This window comes from Balaenoptera borealis (genome assembly GCF_965194805.1).
Source record: "Balaenoptera borealis genome assembly, chromosome: 1".
Lineage (NCBI taxonomy): Eukaryota > Metazoa > Chordata > Mammalia > Artiodactyla > Balaenopteridae > Balaenoptera > Balaenoptera borealis.
In genome coordinates this window covers 38,294,117-38,316,027 of record NC_138860.1, presented here as the reverse complement: position 1 = coordinate 38,316,027, position 21,911 = coordinate 38,294,117, and the positions used below count along the sequence as shown (strand labels likewise).

The following is a 21,911-nucleotide window of genomic DNA, read 5'->3' as shown; positions in this document are numbered from 1 at the left end:
GGGCCTTTCAGTAGAAAGTGTCTGCAGCTCAGGTAAGCAGGGAGTTAAGGTCTGAGGAGAATGGAATTTTCCTTGTGGTCGTACAGACTTGTTTTAACCACAGGAATGAATGCAAGATTCAACTTGTCCCCTTAGCTATTGTCTGGAACGCTTTCCCCTCCAACCGCCGGCAGCTGGAGGTTTTTAATGTGACATTTTTCTAAGTATTATGATTGCTCTCTGGCCTTCTCTGTATAGCTTTTTTTTGCTTCCCTCCTCCTATACTCTCATCCCTCTAGTCTTCAAGTGCCTTCGAGTAAGCAAGCACTCGCCTTTCTGCCTACAGCTAGGGGAAGACATGGGGTCGGTTTATTTACTTTTTAAAGATGTGTGTCTCCTCTCCTTCCTGAATGACCCCCACCCTGCAACTCCTCCTTGAAACCACAAGCCACCACCCTTGCCACTTCCCAGATCCTGAAACAGAGTGCAGAGAAGTCTGCAGGACGGCGAGCTCAATTCAGATGCTGTTTGAGACATCCCAGCAAGGGTTTCTCTATAGCCTCATCAACACAGGGAAAGAATAAGCTCATTTTCTCTCAATAAATGATTACTGCCAGCCTCCAAACACCTTCTGAGCCTTAGTTAGAGGTCTTATTTTGTGGATTTTGCTTTAGATTTTCCAGTATGTGTGTGGCTCCCTCTAAGGTCTCTACCCAGTCCCAGCCCATCTCCATCCACTCATGTTTAATTGAAGCAGAGCTCAGAAATAGTTACCCCAAAACTGGTTGATAAATTGGGGGGTGAGAGAGATGGATTATTTCACAGATCCTCTTCCTCAGTTGCCTTGATATTGTTGCTGCATCTGTTTCGTCTTTTTGCCTGCTTGTCTGAGTTCTCCCTGTGCCCGAGGATGACAAATGGCCAGAGAAAAGTCAGCATGCCTTGGAACCTCAAGCAAGCCGAAAGCACCGGGCTTGCCTTCTCTCTGCCAATATCGCAATGAAAAAGCATTCCTGTAGACAATCATTTTTTTTTTTTTTTTTAACCAGCATTAAAGAGATTGAAACAGATTTCTTTCCAAAACACTCCCCTTTGATGAGGTGCAAAAAGGTTAAACAAAAAAGCCAAACTTTGGTTTCAAATATAAGACACCTTTATTCTAATTATAATCATAATGATCCAATGTGTTTGGATTTCATTTCATTTCATTATTTGGAATTAGAATTTGAAAAAAGACATCCTGTAATTACCATTGAACTTATCTTGAGGCATAAATCTAATAATTAAATACTTTCAGATTTCATTCAGTGAGTAATTAAAATTTAAAAAAAATACCATGGTTTCTTTTCCATGTTTGTAAGGAAAGTTTGAAAATTATCAATGGCGTTCAATGGAAAGACCTGGATCTTACTGTGTATAAAACACAATTCTTAACAAAATCATAATTTCAGTTATTTATAGTCCTCTCCCCCGGTGATCAGGGTGTTTGAGCAGGTAAGAAAGGATGAAGTTAGGAGTTGGATCTGGATGAAAAATAGTTCCTTCAAGAAAGAGAGCTCCCCAAACTTGAGCTTCATTTTTATTGTCAGCAACGAAAGGGAGACAGGTACTATGCAATTTTTATGAGAACAGAGTTCTGTTTTCTGATCAGTTTTGGCAAAAATTAACAAGCCATATGCTTTCTCCTCCTGGAACAGGAGCAGGGAGAGAGGTTTGGCAGTAGCAGATGATTGTCAAATCCAATGGAAGGCCTTACTAGAGGGTATGCTTGAGGAAACTTAGCTCCTTTCATGGGACCGGTCCCCAAACATGATCAAACCCCAATTCGGACAGGAAAGGGGAGGAGCTGACTGGTGTGGGGAAATGCCTGCTTGGATAGCATAGTTCCTTTAAAAAAAATTTGTTTTTTATTGAAGTACAGTTGATGTACAATATTATATGTTACAGTCACAACATAGTGATTCACAATTCTTAAAGGTTATACTCCATTTATAGTTATTATAAAATATTGGCTATATTTCCTGTGTTGTACAATACAACCTTGTAGCTTATTTTATACCAAATAATTTGTACCTCTTAACCCCCTACCCTTGTATTGCTCCTCCTTCCTTTCCTCTTCCCACTGGTAACCACTAGTTTGTTCTCTATATTTGTGAGTCTGCTTCTTTTTTGTTATAGGCACTAGTTTGTTGTATTTTTTAGATTCCACATATAAGTGATATCATGCAGTATTTGTCTTTCTCTGTCTGACTTATCTCACTAAACATAATATTTTCTAGGTCCAGCCATCTTGCTGCAAATGGCAAAATTTCATTCTTTTTTATGGCTGAGTAGTATTCCATTGTGTATGTATATACCACATCTTCTTTATCCATTCATCTGTTGATGGACACCTAGGTTGCTTCCATATCTTGGCAATTCTAAATAATCCTGCTATGAGCATTGTGGTGCATGTATCTTTTCAATTTAGTGTTTTCGTGTTTTTCAGATATATACCAGGAATGGAATTGCTGGGTCACTTGGCATAGTCTCTTGAAGCTGAGGTGTAAGCCTGCTACCCCTCACCCAGCACCCCACTGGGAGCAAATATACAGACATTCGCGTTGTTAGGAGGGCAGATCAGAAAGAAGAAAGGAATGGGGCTAAGACCCATCTCATGGATCAGCTGCACAGCTTATCTAATGAGGTTATCTCTCCCTAAGATTCAAACCCTTTTGATACTCCATCACAAGTAAGTTCCCTGTAAAATGCTGTTTCCCTGGGGATGGGCAGTACATTAAATAAAGAACACCATAGAGGAATGATGCCTGAGAACTTGCACCTACAGAGAGACATTTGGAACAGATTCAGGGAGTGGAAGGAGCTCAAGGAGAGGTAGGCGAATGCCTGCAACAATAGCAATAATAGTATTAGTAATAGCAATAGACACTTATCTACCCTTTATACTGACCCTTCAGGGCAAACATTATCTCCATCTGAAGAAGAGGTAACTAAGACCTAAGAGTTAAGCAATTAGTTCACATGTTGTCAACATGGAGGTCAGATTTGCTCTTAACTACTGCAGTGTATGGCAGGATTCTCAGATTGGGTGCTCCCACGATCACCCATAGAACTTCAAAAAATAAAGATGTTTAGATCTTACCCCCAATATATAGGAGACCAGTTAAAGGCAGTAGAACAAAGAAGCTAAGAGTTTGATTTTTGACACCAGACAACCTAGGTTTGTTTATTAACTGTTAAGCCTTGGCAAATTAAACCTCACTGAATCTTACTTCCTCATATGTGAAATGGGTAAAATTAATGTACCTACATCATAGGGTTATGGGAAAGAGATAATACACGTAAAGTGCTTAGCACAGTGGCTGGTACCAGTATATGCTCAATAAATTCAAGCCATTAATAATTGTTTTGTGTAAGAATTCTATTAGACCTTAAAGAATGATGGCAATTTAAATAAAGGGAATCTCAGAGAATATTGCAAATTAAGACAAAATATCATATGCAGATGTGATATTTTATTCTGGTCTTGCTTCCTGCTTCTACTTCCTAAATTGTAGACATGACTTAAGGTTCTGTCCTTGTCCTCTTTTATGCCTGTACTCTATCTTTGGGCATCTCATCCATTCACACAAGTATCATTATCTCTTATTTACCTAGATAAACCCTCAAGCTTTATCTTGGGTGTCATCATTTCCTTAACCTTCATTCTCCTGCTTCTAATTCCTACTGGATGTTTCTTCTTCCTGAGATCTTCATTTCAGCATGTCAAAAAATGGTCCCCTAAGGGTTTCTTTTAATGGCCCCACCATACTCCAAGTCACTGAGGGTAAGTCCTCTTTGATATGTCCATCCACTTTCTCATATCCAATCAAGTTGCGATTTGGGTCAACATTATTGACTCCAGAACTAAGGCTGTTCTTTTCAATATGGATAATTGCATTGCCTTCGTAACTGTCCAGTGAATCTCTTCCAAACTGTATTGTACACAATCACCAAGTTGATCTTTCTAAAGATAATTCTAATGATATCAGTCTATGCTCAGAAACCTTTGATTATTTTCAAATAGTTCTAGTGGAGCCTGCTATTTCCTGTTCTCTGGACACAGCCTGCATTTCCTGCCTTCATCTTTGGCTCACAGAGTTCCTTTAATCAGATCTGTCCTTCCCACAAGCTTTACCTGGTGGGCTTTTAATCCTTCTTCAAGAGGCAACGTTCCCCTCTTCCACTTACTTTTCTTCATCATTCCAGATTGATAAGATCTCTTTTTCCTCTGTACTGAGAAGCATTCTGTATCCCTTTTATGATAGTGATTTTGGCATGTGTTATAGTTTTACCAATTAATATAAGCACCTTATATTAAGGAAGCCAGATATCTGCTCTTATTCATCTCATATGTGATCTCATTTAATCTGCAAAATAATAACCTTATGAGGGTCAGTATATTTTCATCTTTTGGATGAAGACAGTGAAGCTCAAAATAGTTATGTCAATATTTGAAAGGTCCCAAATATACCAAGTGATTAGGGAGAAGAATACATTTAAACCGAAGTCCATTTGGTTCCAAAGCCACTATACACTCTTCCAGGGTAGATGGGGTTGAGGGGAGGAGGAAGAAAGAAAGATAGGGTTGAAAAGATGTTGAGGAAGGCTTTAAGTTAGAGGCAGAGTTTGAGCTGAGCTTTGAGAATGATGATTTCACTAGGTGGGTGCAGAGGAAGGCATGCTTAGAAAGGGAACAGCATAAACAAAAGTGTGGAGATAGGCCCTCAGTACCTGCTTGTTGAGCAAATGAACCAAAAAACAGGTGTGGTCCACTTTCCTACTTTAATGAGGGAGATCCTTAGCAATGGGGCTTTGTCCTCAGCAGAGTCTCTGCTCCCACATACTTTTGTAGACTTAGAGAGAGAGGAGGTGGTTCAGCATATAGTTTCTCTATTCAATGGAAAGTTCTAGGACTCAGATTTTCAGGAAAATAGAAGTAATTCCACCTAAATCTTTAGGCTTGCAGTGTACAGTGAAACCCATCTGATAAGTGGAGACCCCTCCATGCCAGCTTGGGTTTCTTGCTTCTACCTGGCACCAACCCAAACTCAGCAGGGGACAGTTGCTGAGTCAGTCCACAGCTACCCCTCCAGGTGAGGTAAGAAGAGAGATGTCTCCCCCTGAGCAGTGGGCAGCATGGGTCTATGGCAATAACTTCTTTAAGTTCTACTTTCCAAAGTCCTTCATGCCCTGATCCACCTTGGTCGTAGCCTAAAGCCAGAGCCAAGAACTCCACGGGCTTGGACCCCGTTTCAGCAAATCTCTTCCCATACCTCAGTGATCCAAAGCGCAGGGGAAGTAAATGACAAGGAAAATAAAATTAAATTGCTCCACCATAAAAAGCAAGAGCTGAGTCATATTTATCTCAACTGAATAGAACGAGGTGGTAAGTCTTCTCTCTCTACAGGCTCTTCACTTGGTTTAAAAATCACAATGAATTAGGACCTCAAGTGTAACCCTAATTAGAGACTCGGCTGCCAAGCCTTTGGGCACAGCCTCACAACATACTCGTTATTTAGAGCCTGGTGTCAGCCCCGCAGGGAGCTGCATCTTTGTGTTTCAAGTGGCTGCCTGGACAGAATCCTTTTAGCAAATGGCACTAACATATATTTTGGGCAAAACAACCAAGATGGTTTATTCTAGAAACTGGAAAAAGCAAGGAAACAAATTCTCCCTTAGAGCTTCTAGAAGGACCCTACTCTGCTGATACTTGGGTCTTAGCCCAGTGAGACTTCTGACCTCCAGAACTGTCAGAGAATAAATTTGTATTGTTTGAAGCCACTAATTGTGTGATAATTCATTACAGTAGCAATAGGAAACTAATATAATCTGTAAAACCACTGCCCACCATCAGGCCCTGCTGGGTGGAGGGTTAGTAGGAGCAGGTGTAGAAGACCTTTTGCTTTAGGGACAATCCTTCTTAAGCCATATTTAGTTAAATTTGTGGAAATGGAGTAATTATGGGTAGACTGAGAGATTCTCATAATAATCCTACTCCTTAAACTTGGCTTCAAGAACAGTTTTAGTTGTTTAACCATTTAGCTTCCCTTGAAACTCTGAAATGTCAGGGACCTGTGTTTGCTTTGTTCATCTCTGTATCCCCAGCATTAGCGCCATGCCCAGCTGCTAGTCAGCTCGCAATCACTTGCTCTTGAATGGACAAAAACGTGGATGAGATTCCAAACACTACTGTCTACTCTTTGAAGCCCACTTTCCAACTGATGCAGGAACTCAGGGCTGAGTTTCTTCTTCTCCTCCTTCCCCTCCTCCTCCTCCTCCTCCTTCTTTTTTATGTAGATGGTGTAGAATTTAAAGCCAACTGTGGTTTTTCATTCACATTCAGATGGTCTCGCCTCCTAGATTTCAGAAGCCTAGGACTGAGCATTTGGACACACACCCACCCACATTTAAAACCACAAATAACAACCATGGAACTGGAGTTCAATACTTGGTATGTGGAGGAAAACACGTAGGACTCTGTAGGGTCTTGTTTCAGATGTTTTACAGATGCTACTTGGATGACCTCTACAAAGAAGAGTTCCAGGTCCTCAGAACAGGACTGAGCCCTGGCACAAGTGCAAGAAAGAGGTTTGCTCACAGCCATCTGTGTTCGATTGTCCCTTGAGTCCATAGATTAACTTCTTTCACAAAAGCCTGGACTTAGAGGCACTTGAGGGGGAAGGAGTGGGGCTGGTTGCTGGTGTTTTCTCAGCAGAGTATGTAACCTGTTCTGTGTGGAGTCCCCAAGGGCAATGTAGGGCTCCCACTGGTGACCTGCAGCAGGGAAGTGTCAAATGTCCACCCCCAGGCTCAACATCACTGACTCACATTGGTTGAACTCTTAAAGGGAAAGTAGAAGGAAGACATTTCTGGCAGGTGTACTTCACTACTTATAGGAAAAAGGCTGCTTCAGAAAGTTGCAGCTTCTTTTCTAGATAGGTATTTATTGAGGCAGAGTCTGAACAAGCACTGACTGGGAGTGCTGTAAAGAAGACTCAGCTCTGGATAGAGCTCGATTCTATAGATAAAGGCTCTGCCAGCTCTAAGTCACATGATCCCATAATCATTCTCTAGAGGCTGCGTCAGAGAGGCTCATAGTAAAATGCAGTCACAAATAATTAATGGGGGAAATAGGGTCTTGTCCAGTGTGGTTGAAGATAAAATTCAAGACCTTAAAGAATAAGTAATGGGGGACTTCCCTGGCGGTCCAGGGGTTAAGACTCTGTGCTTCCACTGCAGGGGGCAGGGGTTCAATCCCTGGTCACAGCACAGCATGGCCAAAAAAAAAAAAAGAATAAATAATGAAAGGGGGTAAAAAGAACAGATTATTTCACAGAATAAACACCCCTGTGTCCTAAATCCACAGAAATCTTAAATCCACAAACGTGCAGGATTATGAGGTTCAGTCCATAAGGTGGTCAAAATAAATTCACTTCGGTTCTGCCAGAGAGCAGGGAGGTAGTTTAAATGCACTCTACTGCCTCTCCCAGCTTGAATGTGTCACCTTTTCCTGGTCCAATTTGCCCTCATTTACACAAAGCTGGTCATTTCTGCCTCTGGTTTCGCCCCTGTGCTTCCACACCTGTCAACCAGGGGCAAGGCCAGGTGGGAGAAGCAGGGGATTCATATTTGAATGTTGTTTCTCTGTTGCAAGAGCTGTGCGAGGGTCTTTCTCTCATGCAGTTAAAAGTCACTCACCACAGCTCAGGAGGGATTCAGGAACTCAGGGAGCGTGAAACTCCGTGCTGGCAGCTTGCCTGTTAGCAGCTAAACCCATCACTGTGAGAGGGCAGGGGTCTTTTGGTGGAATTGCATTGGACAGCAGACCTGACCAAGGGTTTTTTTGTTGTTTTTATTTTAATAATGAAATCTTGGCACTAAAGTCTAGCAAATACTGGCCATGGTTTGCCTACCGAGGCTGCTACTTTACACAGATATAATGAAAGGACTAATACTTGAAGAATACAGGTTGTCAGAGGTGATCAGATCCAATATTCCTCACGTTTTCTCTTCTTCCATGGTATTCCTCTGTTATGCCTATCCCCAGTAGCAGGTACTAAAGGCGCAGAGCCCGGGGAGCTTTTCAAATATTTCTGACGTGAAATACAAGTCAGAAGAGCTCTCCTTCTCCCCCAGAGCCACCACATTGAATCCATATTCCAAAAAGAAAATAGCAAAATCAAAATAAATGTTTAACTAAATCTCCACAAAACATAATACATCCACCAACTCAAAAATTACTCAAGTCTTATATGGTTACACATCAATTTCTTCAGTGCGGGATGTGGGTACACTGTAATATCTTTGGTGTAATGTAGAGTGTGACCTCTAAAATAAGCTTGCCTGGGGCCCAGGGAACAGGATGGCTCCAGCGCCTACAGAACCTGGGATGTTTGGCCAGCCTTTCGTCTGCTTCTCCTGGACCTGCTCTCTGAACACTGGGTGGCAGCACGGAACTTACTAAGCTTTCTCCAGAGTCTGAATGCAAAACTGAACAATTCCACCTTAAGAGGGGCCATGCACAGAACCATGCAAAAAGTGCAGTAATTCTTGGACGTGGCTAATCTCTATAATTCACCTGATTTCAGATACAAGTGACAGCTGCAATAGGGGTGATGTTCTCTCATTCCCTGTGTCACTAGGATGCTATTTCGAATCTTCCTGAGATTAGAAAAAGGATTACAATTGCCCCCAGGGGCTTGCTATGTAATTTTTATCAGTCTTGATTAGTGAGTTCCCCCAGGCAGTGCACGCACTTCCGTGTGTGTGTGTGTGTGTGTGTGTGTGTGTGTGTGTGTGTGTGTGTGTGAGATGAGCAGCCCACCATGGGAGGGAAGGCTCCTGAGGACCACATGGTACATATTTCCTACCATGAGACCATATTTCCAGATTCACCCCCAACTCCAAGACTCTTACCTTCTCACCTTTGTTATGCCCTGGACTTGGTGGAACAGGGCCACTTCATGTACATACAACCCATGCCGTTAAACAGGGCTCTGTGCTCAGGGGTTTCCTGTGTTTGGTTTAATTCTCTGCAGTTGCTGTCTTAAAATTCTGAATAATTTTTGAACGAGGGCTCCCGCATTTTCACTTTGCAAAGGGCCCCCTGCATTAAATAGCCAGTCCTCCAGTAGAGAAGTGTGGTCAGAGGTAGACTTTTCTCCAAGTCTTGACTTCATTCTCTCTCAGCCTCTTTCAGTGGCTGGCTTAACTTAGAACTGAGAATGCAAAAAGCATGGACTTTTGATCAGATATACTGGAGAGCTGGTGGGGAGCCCACCTCTTCCTGCCCATGTGACCTGGAGCACATTTGTTAACCTCACCTGTTAGAAGGTACAATTGTCCTTACATCATTCACAGGGTGTAGTGAGTATTAAATGTTAGGATATGTGCAAAATGGCCTGGCACAGTCTAGACATTCAGTAAATGTTGCTTGCCTCCTTGGCCCCATCACTCCTGGAAGTCTGCATTGATTCCTTCCATGTCATCTTCTCTCCCCTGAGCAGCCAGCTCCAGTTGGAATTAAAACTTGGTTTCATTTTCGATGTGAGTTGAAAATCATTTCTCATTGTGTTCAGGTCTCTGTTCTGAGGAAGGGATGTGTGGCCAAACAGTGTTTATGATTTCTGCATCACAGGAAAATCTGGCTTTATAGAGCCACCTACCGTTTGGGGAGCCTCTAAAGACAGCTTCTGATGGAAATGGGTCTTCAAGGAATTTCCCCTGTACTAATTAGCTTAATATGTTGCACTTTTATAATGCCCTTTCCTCTAAGGATCTGCGGACACTTGGCAAACAACATTCATCACATCCTGCTGCCTTGATGTCAGGTAACTGTTGGTTGACACATTTGTCTCCCCATCTGGACACGGAGTTGGGAGGCCCTGGGTCCTAGGCCTGTCTCTGCTCAGGACTTTTGTCTGGTCTTGAACAACTTTTCTGGACCTCAGTTACTTGAGATGTAAATTGAGATTAATAATTTCTGTTTGATCTCAGAAATCCTATCAAGACAAAATAGCCCCCAAATGAAAACACTCTTTAAAAAGTAGAAATAACTTCCCAATGCAAGGGATGGCACTATTACATCTTGGCGCTTAAGTTCAAGCTTAAAATCCAGTGCTGTACCAAACAATATACTTCTGTAGGCATTGAAATTTCCTAAATTTGCTAAAACTGGGGTCAAATGTCCAAGAGGCAATTGGGAAGTTGCTTAGAACACTGAGAGGATAATTGGCTTTATAATAATATTCTACAAGCAGTCCATTTGCCCTAGGCTAACAAAATACTGAGCAGATACCGGAGGGTCAAAGAATTCTCAAAGAATTTTCAGAACTTCTTTAATCACCCCTATGTCGGAGAGACTTTTTCCCTCTTCTGAATTTTTATAAACATCAATATCTATCATACTCATGTGGCACTGAATCAGGCAAACTTGTGTTGCCTTTTGTGACTTGAAACATAGCCCTGTCTTCTCACCTTGATGGTAAGCAACTGAGGGAAAGAATGGTGTAAGTAGATATTTGCCACCCCATTCCAAGCACAGTGCTGTGCACTAGTGTGCCCTTAATAATGATGATCAGTACTAAAGAGGATAGCTGAATTAGTCTGCCACTTCCAACTTTTCAGGCTCTACAAAATGCCCTAAAGTTATATAAGAAGAAAATCTTACAGTAGCGCCACTGTGTGATGTGAGCTGGTCTCTCATCTAGGAACATCATTCCTGTTCCAGGCTGATTGACTTAGGTTTTAATCTGCGAGGGTCTTAATAAATGCAGTCACTTCTGGTGATTTAATTAGTCTTACAAAGGATTTTTGGTGACTCGTGTGGGAAAGTTTATCAAAAGTATACTCAAGCTCTTTCAAAAAAGCCAAAATTTCTATTATCCTATTAAAACTCAGAAGGCTCTCTGATGTGAGTTTTGAGAGAATAAAGATGTAGTTACGAAGTACTTGGAGCTTCTCACTTTTAAAACAAACAACAGATAAGATCTCAGACTGCTTTGTCATGATAATTCATCATGCTAAGTATATCTATATCAATTTCTATTTCTATATTCTTCTACATCTGTATAGTTCTTTAAATTTTTTTAGCTTATGCCTCTACACCAGCTTGCACAGTCCTAGAAAGATATCATATGAAGAATGCAACTGACATTGTATGTTAGAGCTCATTAAAGATTGATGCTATCTCTCATTTAATGAAGAGAGATAACTATTTGCAATATTGATTAAGAGATGAACTTAGTGTGTATCTGGTAAGTTATTGGAAAGGTAGGGAATAGACTTCAAGCCATCTGTCCCTGACTAATCAATCTACTATAATAATTAAGGTCACAGTCTTTTTTTTTTAAGTTGGCCTCTAAAATAGGGCCTGGAGTCTTATGGCATTAAATAGCTCTGAGGCAAAGGCCAATTTATTCTAGCCCCAAATCGTGAATTCACTTCAGTATCATGACCCTGTAACTCCTCATAAAAATTGTCCTCCTTCCTAACAGAAGGAGGCTGACCATGACCTGTTCCATCGCTCTCAAATTCTGCAACAGAGACAGGGCTGAAACGTTTCACGGGGGAGTGAAGGGGAGAGATAAGCCATCTCTATTTTAGGCTGAGGTTTTCTGGAAACTGTAAAGCTAATGATCCCTAGAAGTAGCTTGCCTTCCCTCCCAAGCTTTGAAATATCTACTTCTAGTGGTAAGAAGGAGTCACAAGAAGTCATTTAGTCCATCTGTCTCCAGGCTGTGTTATATATTAAAAGTTCCAGAAAGGAGGAGTCATAACAATCCTCATCCTTGATAACACTTTAGTGTTTACCAAGCATTTTATATACATCATTTCATTTACTGCTTTACTCAAAATACTCCAAATTAGTTATTACTATCTCCATTTTACAAAGCAAATTGAAGGTCAGAGAGGTTGTTACTTGCTGAAGATTGCACCGTTTGTACGTGCCAGCACCTGGGCCCGGACCTTGTCAAATGTCCTTTCTATAACATCACTGCAGATTTAGGTTTTCCCCAGGCCAGGAATTCCTACCATTTCCTTTTAGGTCCAACAGCCCTTGGAGATGACTGCTACCAACCGATTCCTTCTGTTCCTAAACCTACATCCTTTGTTCTCCTCCGGTCTAATGCTAATGGGTTTCCATTCTTCAAGGAATAGCCTTAGATGGACCTAAAGTTGTAAGAGCTGCTCCCTTAGTCCGTCTTCTCAAGGCTTAATACTCCAAGCTTCTTCAGGTTCTTCTTTCACTGGCTTGGGAGTTAACCAGCTCTGCCATCAGACAAATCACTTCACTGACATATGTTTTCTCACCTGTAATAAGGGGATAATGTCACATATCTGACGGGGTGGTTGTGAGGATTAAATCAGAAAATACATATGAAGTGCACATCTGAGAGGCACGACAAATCAATATACTTAATTTTTTCCCAGTTTCCTACTTTTCCTTTACCTTCCTCTCTGGCATTTTCGTTATGCTTGCGGATCCCTGGAGAGAGGGCATACTCCCTGTTTATGGGCATGGATTTGTAGCCTGGCACTTTTCTAGGAAAGGGACTATACTTTCGGTAAACTTCTTCAAACAAATCATGTAGGGAATCCTATAAATACTCAAGGGGCATATCAGAGGTTAGCAGCCTCTCCGCTGACTCAATGCCTTTTATTCTTGTATTATCCATGTGCACCAATTATAGCCCTAAAACATAGCCAGGAGGCGCCACCTAAGAGCATTTGATTTATTAGTTTTATTAAACACAGATACCTTTAATGTGGAGTCGCTTGTAGCCCACACAGGGTTTCTAGCTACTTTATTGCATCTCTTGGCCAATGTATGAATTATCTTCAAAGGACGTGGCTTTTGCTTTTTATCGCACTTTCTCTCCAACTATCAAGGAAGAGGTCACTTGGGAGGCACATCCTTTCATGGTAAGAAAGTGACCTCGTAGATCAAACGTGTGTTTGTTCCGGAATGGTGCAGCAGCCAAGCAAGGCTTGGAGGAGGGGCTGGCATCGCTCAGAAATCTTCATCAATCACTCACCAAATGGGACCCACAGGTAAAGACTTTGCTGGGAGATGAGTCTCGGGAATGGAGGGAGTGTGGGAGGGAGTGCTGTGCAGTGGGTAGTTCTGAGATAAAGTTAACTGGACTCTTTTTGCACGTCTGTGATTATTTTGTTTTTTTCTGTCTGGCCCAGCAGAGTTGGGAGGAAGATTCTGAGGGTGTTGGCTGCTGATAGGAGCTTTTGAGTTCCAGGCAACAGCCTGGTATTTTGGAAAGAACAATGAGTGACAAATCAAGAGACCAAGGGTTCTGGCCTCACCTGGGTGGCTTGAGGGAACTTGGAAAAGTTACTTAACCTCTTGGGCCTTAGTTTCCTCATCCATGAAGTGGGGATAATAATAGTATTTACCTTACAAGGTTGTGGTGCTGATTAAATAAGTTACTTTATTTAAAACCTTAGAAGAGTGCCTGTCCCATAGTGAAGGCTTGCCTGAGTTTGTTGCTGTCACTACTACTACTACTACTACTACTACTACTACTACTATTATTTCTAACTAGCTGTGTGATGTAAGGCAGGGCTCAACTCCTTTCCAGATACAATATTCTGTGACTTTGATGAGTCTAGAGGGAGCATTAAAAAGCAAGAAATAAGGGAGCAAGAAAGGCAAGACAAGGCAGAGCTTGCATGTGGGTGGCCTGGAGCTGAGTCCATCTTCGACGGTGCTGGGCTTTGGGTCATGGTGTACGTGAGTTCACGACAGTGTCATCACCGAGGACTTAACTCTTGTCCAGATAGTTCCTTTCCCCCAGGGTTAGATGCTGAAGCTGACAGACTGAGTCCTGTGATGCACTTAGCAGATAAGCTCTTCTGGTTTGCAGCAATCTAAACTCATAAATACCGGGGGAAAAATTTCAACCCCCTGAAACTGGCAATGAACCTCAAGGATGAGAGTCAAGGTGGAAGTTTCCATCCCAGGAATGTTTTAGAGAGTCACACACCTGGAGACCGAGGCTTCAACATGGGGCTAGAATTATTCAGGTTGTTTATTCAATGAAAGTTTTCTATCTCAAGGGGGGAATGGAGCAGCAATAGAAGAGTGGGCTTAGCTGTCATCTTTGGCCTTGAGCACATTCTGTCATCAAACATTTAATACATTGGTAAATATGATGTGAGGGGTGGGGTGATGGGGGCAGGTGGGGCTGACAAGGCTTCTTGCTTCAAGCAACAACTGTCTTCAGGATGGATGGACCCTCAAAGTAATAGCAGAACTTGATACCTGCTGTGGAGTTGTGGAATGCAGCCCCCAGGAGAAACACCTACCAAGGAGAGAAGCATTTACAACTTTTGTGGGGTGGAGTAGGGATAGAGTGATTTACTGCTGACGAAGGAATGTTTTTCTTCCATCAAAAATAGAATTTATTGTCAGTCTAATTTGCGATATATCCAGATTAAAAGAACAACATTTTGCTAGAGATGCTTTGTCCAGTACATCTGCCCCCGACACCAGAATTATTTAAAAAATCAAAATAAACAGTTTTCTTTAAAATGAATACATGCTATTCTAGAAAATTCATGTGTGGAAACATAAAGAAAAATTAATATCTTTTCATAATCTGATGACCAAAGATCACCAATTAACATTTTGTTACAATTCATTCTATTTTGTTATTTTTAAACATAGTTCAAAATGGTACATAAATATTTTAATTCTAGCTTTCAAATTTAACAATTAAGCATAAGCATTTCCATGTTATTAGAAAGGTTCATAAAATGACTGTGATGAGGTTATAACGTTATGTTGGTTTCTGTACTGAAATTACTAAACCATAGTGCTGGCAAACACTTCATGTCTCTTCCTATGTGCCAGATACTACTCCAAGTGTTTTACATACACTAAGTCATTTAATTCCCCAACAAGCTTACACTGTTAATATCCCATATTTTATAGAGGAACAAATTGAGAGGTTAAACAACCTGCCAGAGGTTGCTCAGCTGTAGAGTGATGGGGCCAAGATTTGAACAGAGGCAGTTAGTGTTCGAGGGGATATTCCTAGTTCCTCTGCATCATCTAGCCACTCCACTACTGTAGGCTCTCAGATTACAGCTTTTTAAAAAATAAGCCTGCTATGAAGGAGGTGTCCTCTTTTCCTTACACATGAAAGCTTGGACTGCTGAACCCAGGAAGACCCTTGGGTGCAGGGACGGAGGAGCTGCCTGGCCAGTGGTCTGCCAGGAATGTGAGAGACAGAATTCTGGAGATATACCCCAACAGGAGAGCCAGACCCTGGGTGGCAGAATCTGAGTCAGAACCCTGTTTTTCTGACTCTTTCCCACTCTATTTTTCTTTCTGTTACTTTGTGTGAAAAGACACACAAAATCTTTTCAATAAGACAATAAAATCTTTTAAAAGATCTATGTCTAGAATGAAACTTTTGTGGGCAGAAACTCTGGCTTATTACTGTAGCACATTATTTTCTCCCCATTTCTATCTTTATGTCTTAGATTAGCATGGAGTGGGCTTTTGTTGAGCTTTTAAAAGTATCAGGAAGGGATTTTGCATTGGGTGATGAGAGTAGGATGACTCATTTGATTGGAGACACTGGATGAAGGGCAGGGGACAGGCATGGCTCAACCCCTTCAAGGTCTTCTCACCACCAATGTGCACCCTTCCTTCTGACCCTGCTCCCCTGCAGGAAGGTCTAGACGTTCATCTGCCTCTTGGGTTCTTGGGCCCTCTGGGCTCAGTAAGGTGGATGACAGACAAGGCTCCTCTAGGAGTCTGGCAGAGTGAGGTCTGCTTTTAGACCCCATTACCCTCATCAGAGTCCTAGGGACTAAGTGTGATGGAAAGCAGGAAGGAGCCTGATTTTGACCATAGGTCTAAGGTTCTGCAATTCAGGCTCACCAACAGATAAATTTATATTTGTATCCCCCCTTTGGCTGTAGTGCCTATTTCTCAGTTGGTTTGGAATTCATAGGGAGAGGTGTGCAATTAAAACCCAACCTCGATCTTTGTGTTTTGTAGACAAAAAGCATTAATGTGAGAGTCACGGTTCCCCCCACCACCCCAAACACTTATGGGATACAGTCTGCCATCCTCAGCATCTTCAACTCCCATTCTCTATGAAGAATTCTACCTTGAGAGGCGGATGACTGAACCTCTGAGTCTCAATTCCTGGACTTTGATGATGCAGAATCCCAAAGACATGTGGTGAGAGTCAGAAAGGAGAGGTAAGGATGGTTGGGTGGGGGGCTGAATATAAAAGGACAGAGATTTACTCATGGGGGAATGAAAGAATAGAAATGGAAGAATAGGGGGAGAAGGAGGAAAGCTAAGAACTCACACAGGTACCCACAGGACTCTTTGGGGAAAAGATTCAGATCCACTGGGGTATGCAGGTTGCATTGAGAATCAGAGGAATGGGGAAAGATAACTTTAAGAAGTTTTTATTGGGAGCTATGAATTAGGTTCCTTTGACTTTGTGTGTGTGTGTGTGTGAGAGAGAGAGAGAGAGAGAAATTCTGTTGAATATTAAAATTCTCTAAAAAGCTGGAGACATTGGGTTTCTTTGAATGTGACTTTATTTGCAGAGGGGGCCATGACTTGGCCCCCATTGTATCTGGGTTACTTACGTCTTCTCAAATATTAAATCTGACTCAATAGATGTTATCAAATGGAAATAGAAGAAACGCTCTTAAGTATCCTAAGCCCTGGCATGTGTAGGTGTGGGTTCTGTGTGTATACATATTCAGGGGCTGGGAGAGATCCCAGATTGAGCCAGTGCTGTTTGATACCAAAGCTGGGCACCTTGGGGCCCTCCTCGCTGTCCCCCGGGCATCTACTTGTCTGAAATACCAAGGATATGCTGAGAAAGAGGATGTCTTAGAGAAAGAAGGCTAAAGGGTATGAGCTTGGTCGATGACAATGCAGCAAAGAGAGAGAAAGAGGAAATTCTGGCATCTATCCTTCAGAAACCAGATCCTGAAATAAACCCAAATTCTTGGATGGGGAGGTGGCTATAGAAGAAGGGCACAACAAAAACATCGGCTTCACTGGACGTCACCAGCTCTAGGCAACCCCAGGGGATTCCTGAGCACCATGGCCAGCCATGCAGCAGGGGTGATGGGAGGTTGAGGCCTCTTCCCAGGGATCTGTGCCTTGGTCTCAGTCATCTGTGGCCTCAGCAGGAGCTGTCACCAGAGGAGCTGAGAGAGCCAGCAGACACCGTCTGGAATCCAAGAGATGTGGGTGATCACGTGGGGACAGAGACACAGAAACACTGTTCTAGGACAGACTATGGAGTCTGGGAAACACAGCTTAATGTTATTTTTGTTCTCCCTCTCCACTCAGGTCAGAGAAACCTGACATTATCTCAGTGGATAGAAGGAGGGAGAAACTTTCAAATAGGTGTCAGCTGTACCATGAAAAGTTTGGAAGAAGTTTGGCAGGAACCCCAGTTGGCAGTTCCATCTGCGTTCCCAACATCAGGTCTGTAATATTTGGATTCTAGGCCCAGGCAGATGGACCATTTGCCACGTGTCTGCTTTTCCTGGCTCCTGTTTTCTGACAGCCCTTGCTCACTTGGATCAGGCTATTAACAGATCTGACTCGTATGCACTCGGCACTTTACACACATATGCGCCCTCACGCACGCGGTCTTCTGCTTATCAGCATAAGGATGTGAAAAAATAGAGGAATGAGGTCCTTACTCTCTAGCCTTGTGTGGGGTCCTTCTGTCCACCTCAAGCACGCTTGGCTCTGCATTGCAGCGGCTGGCACAGTTTCGTCCCGAGGCTCTCAGTGCTATGTGGGCACTGAGCAGTGCATTCTGTGGCAGTTTAAGGAGTCAGAATATACATCAAAGATCCATAGCCTGACTTTTAGGAGCTGAATGTCCCGGGGGAATTGGGGGAAAGGAGGGGATCATCTAGGAAAGGCCTTGAGTTCATCTCCACAGGACAAAGCCACAGGACAGCAAATCCAAATACAGATGTTGCATACTGGCTGTTAGGGGGACTTCACTGGTGGGAAGTGCATTTTGTTCCGAAGAGTTGATGGCATGGTTTAGAGGAGTAGCAAAGACACACGCGTATAAGTTAAATCTCCACAGGAACTTCCTAAACAGACAGCCCTGACAGTAGGCTCTCTTTGGCTACCTCATGGTGGTGTTATGTCCTGGACTGTCCTGGACAAACCTGGCTTCCAAAGGTCATGTTCTTGTCAGACCATGTGCACAACCAATATGTCCCCATGGGGGTCGGGTAATGATGGAGACTGTACACATACGGCTCTAGGCAAGTACCCAGCTGCCCTATGCTATCATTTCCACATGAAGGAACAACACGACATTGGATAGAAATGTAAACCTAACTGGTTTCATGGGTTCTAGACATTATTACTTGCAGTGATTGCCCAATGGCAACTCATTCGAGAGGGAGAGCTCAGCTCTTGAGTGTCAGCTAAAGGCGGTTGCAGGAAATCAGTTTCTTTGTGCTGTGGTCTTGGGATTCTATTTCTACCTTGGAGGCTCAGATCAGAAGTGAGGCACTAAACTTCATCCTTGATTCTTCGCTCCACAGTGTAGTCACAGGATGGATATGCTTTTAAACCAGGAAAATCAGAACATGGGATAAAGAGGGATTGTGAGAACCTCTTAGCTGAGACTACCTGAAATGTGCGGTGGAGAGTTTCAGATTCTAAAAGAGAGGGGGGTTCACACTTTGCTTAGGTTTGAGGCAAGTGCAGCCTCCTGGGTTTCTAAAACAACAAGAAAAAGGAGGCTCAGAATTTCATAAACAGACGTTATATCAACATTTGGAGTTGTGAGAATGAATCAGACAAACGTGAACCAAATGTTCCTTGAAAAGCAGAGGGGCTGAAAATGGAACTGCAAAGTGTTTTGGCAGTTCGGGATTTTGGAATATTATTAGCTCCCTCCCACCCCATACACCACCAGATAATTGACTGTCTGTATTTGGCTGGTATTTGTTTGCCTCCAAAACAAGTGGTTTGGAAGCCTGTTATGAGACACACTTTTCTTGAAATGCTTCCTTTCCTTATTATTATTATTATTTTGGTGTGTGTGTACATGTGAAGTATAAATCAGATAGACGTTAGTTCATTTGGAGAGCGATTTTGGTTTTAAATCTTTCCAGACACCCGACCCTGGATCAACACTCCCAAGAAAGGGGCAATGACTGTAATAGACAAGCCTCATTTCCCGGCTTTAGTACCGGGATCCGAGAAGCAGGAGTCGGGAAATTCAAGAGGCTGCTTTCTTACATCAGATATCCATTCCCAGCTTCGCCGCTCAGATCGGCAGGTTATTGATTTCCTCCCCCAGCAAAAGATGACTCACAATCTGGAAACCTGTGGAAACTGTCTTTACTTTAACATCTACGCTTAATGCAGTTTTGAGTCACTGAGCCTGATGGGTTTTTTGTCTCCTTTATTCTAAGAAGCCTAGAGTCAGGCCAGTATAAGGTGAGGTGGAAGTGATGAACGTGGTTCCATTAGCTGGGTAGATCGCACAACGACAGCCAGATATTAAGCACCCCAGAGCAGGAAGGCAATTCTGAGAAGGTCTTGGAGGGAATATTTCTGGTTGCACTGGGAGCAGACTCAGAGTGGAATCTGAGAGTTGGGTACCCCAGTTTCGGGGGCAAAATACTACTACTAAACATGTCTCCTTCCACCGCTGCAATGAGACACGGTTGACTCAATGAGGCCATCTAGTGGTCGGACGCAGCCATCACCGCTGGCACTTCGGAGTTGTGGCGCTGGGCAGGGGCCGGGGTCGGGGTGCAGGGTGTGTGGGGCGGTGCTGTAACAATTTATCTGAGTTTCCTGTTTCATGTTCTCCCATCTTCTCATTCCTATTTTCTACCTTCTTCATTTTTCCTTTAGGATGCCCAGACCACCGTCTCCACCTCTTCACAGCTCCTGTGCTCAAGCCACCTGCCTTTTTGGACCTGAACAGATTTCTCTTTTCCATTTGGAAATCGAACATTATTGCTATCTACACATTGTCACCAAAACCAATTTGTGCAAACTAACAGGCTTATCAGCGCTGCTGAAATGAGATTAAAACTGCTTCCAGTGAAACAGATAAAAACCAGATGAATGAAGCCCTCTAATAAGACATTAAAGATAATGACAAGAATGATTAACTAGTGTGATATATTGAGCAGTTATGAGGAGTCGGATGTCCAGGATCAGTAAGCTAATAAAAAAGAGTCTACCTTTAATTCCCTTTAGTCAGTGAGGTATAATCACATCAACATTATGATTTTTTGGTTATTATTTATCTGTGAGAGCAATATCACACCCTTCCTCCAAATTGCTCAAAGCTTATTAGCGAGAAAAAAGAAAGAAAGAGAGAGAGAGACTGCTTAGGGGTGGGGAGAGCTCTTCTCATCTCAGCTCTTTAAGAATAAAAAGGAATGCTTAATACCCTGCTTGCATTTACACACAGATTATGCAGACACTCTCATTTTTGTTTCATCTCTGAGAGTGGCCTATTCATAGGCAGACTGTTTTACATTATACGATCATTTTATCAATTATTGCGTTATCAAGTCACATCAAGACAACCTGTCAATTACATTTCTGCTGGGTAACATCGCAGGAGCTGGCTGTGGCTGTACCTTGCAGCACTTCGTTACAGGAAGACTTTCTGGCCAGCTGCGTTTCTCTTCCGGCCTTGCTGGGTTTGAGTTCATGAGGGAAGGACCAGGAAGGAGAGGGCAGTCATTTATTATTCATTTAGAGTTTTTCAAACCCTACTATGTGACAGGCCCAGTGCTATGCTACACAGATACAGGTGAATAAGAACTTGGCTCTGCCCTCAAGGATCACATAGCATAGTTGGGGGAGAAGAGGGAGGGGAAGACAAGTAAACAAAGGTGATAGCAAGTAAACAAACCCATGTAACAAGTGACTCTCTGATTAATACAATGGCACTGGGGATCCCTGGAGGAGGAACTAGCTCTGGAGAAGCTAAGGAAGGCTTCCCAAAGGAGGAACTCTTTGAGGTATGTATGAAGAGTAGGGTTTTACTAGAGAGAGAAAAAGAATAGGGCAGAGATGAAATATGTGCATGAACAGCCACGAAAGAAGCCTGCTGTGTCATGGGAATAAATGCTTGGTGGGGAATGACAGCCTGGGAGAACCTGGCAAAAGAGTCTGGGGACAGTCAAGAGGGATCCTGTATCCTATGCTGAGGTTTGTACATTTTATCTTAAAAGCTGAAGCAATCCATTCATTCTTTGTAAGGGTAGCTATATGATTGAAACTGTGCTTAAAAATATAACTTTGGTGAGCTGTGGAGAATGGGTTAAAGACAAAAGAGAAAAGAGGGAAACTCTGCTCGAGTCAAGACAGAAAAACACTGGCAGAACCAAGACAGGTATATATCTGTACCTGAACGTAGCTACTAACTAGCCCTGTAATCTTGGGTGAAATCATCTCTTGAATCACAATGTTCTCATCCGTAAATCCAGGATAGAAATAATTACTTTTTGACATTATTGGAAAGATCAGAAATAATGTAAAATTTAAGGCCCAGCTGTCCAACACATGATAAGCCCATAACAGACACGATAGTGATAATTATTCATTGAGCCCTGCAGTGGGGTGTGGAAGGGGACAGGTTAGGATGGTGGTGGTGGTGGTGTGTGTGTGTGTGTGTGTGTGTGTGTGTGTGTGTGTTACTGGTAGGAAAATTGATGAATAAAATAATACTAAATTATCACATTATGTTGAGAACAGAAGGGAATCTGGAATTTAAAAAAACATGTTCAGATGGTTATATTATTTCTGTCACTGATGTACTTTGTTGAATGAAATTGCATGGATTAGACATTTTTGCAATATTTCAGATAGCCAG

At 42.6% G+C, this 21,911-nt stretch overlaps 1 protein-coding gene across 2 annotated transcripts in view; it reads left to right on the top strand.

Annotated features, from left to right (window-relative positions):
• LOC309628241 (uncharacterized protein) overlaps nt 1-20,056 on the top strand; it is a gene marked incomplete at its 5' end in the record, with an annotated part of 80,325 nt that extends 60,269 nt beyond the window's left edge. For both annotated transcript variants that reach the window (XR_014244257.1, XR_014244258.1), the window contains 3 exons: nt 16,049-16,254; nt 17,375-17,512; nt 19,931-20,056. The remainder of the gene's footprint in view (nt 1-16,048; nt 16,255-17,374; nt 17,513-19,930) is intronic.
• Nucleotides 20,057-21,911: the final 1,855 nt, after the last annotated feature.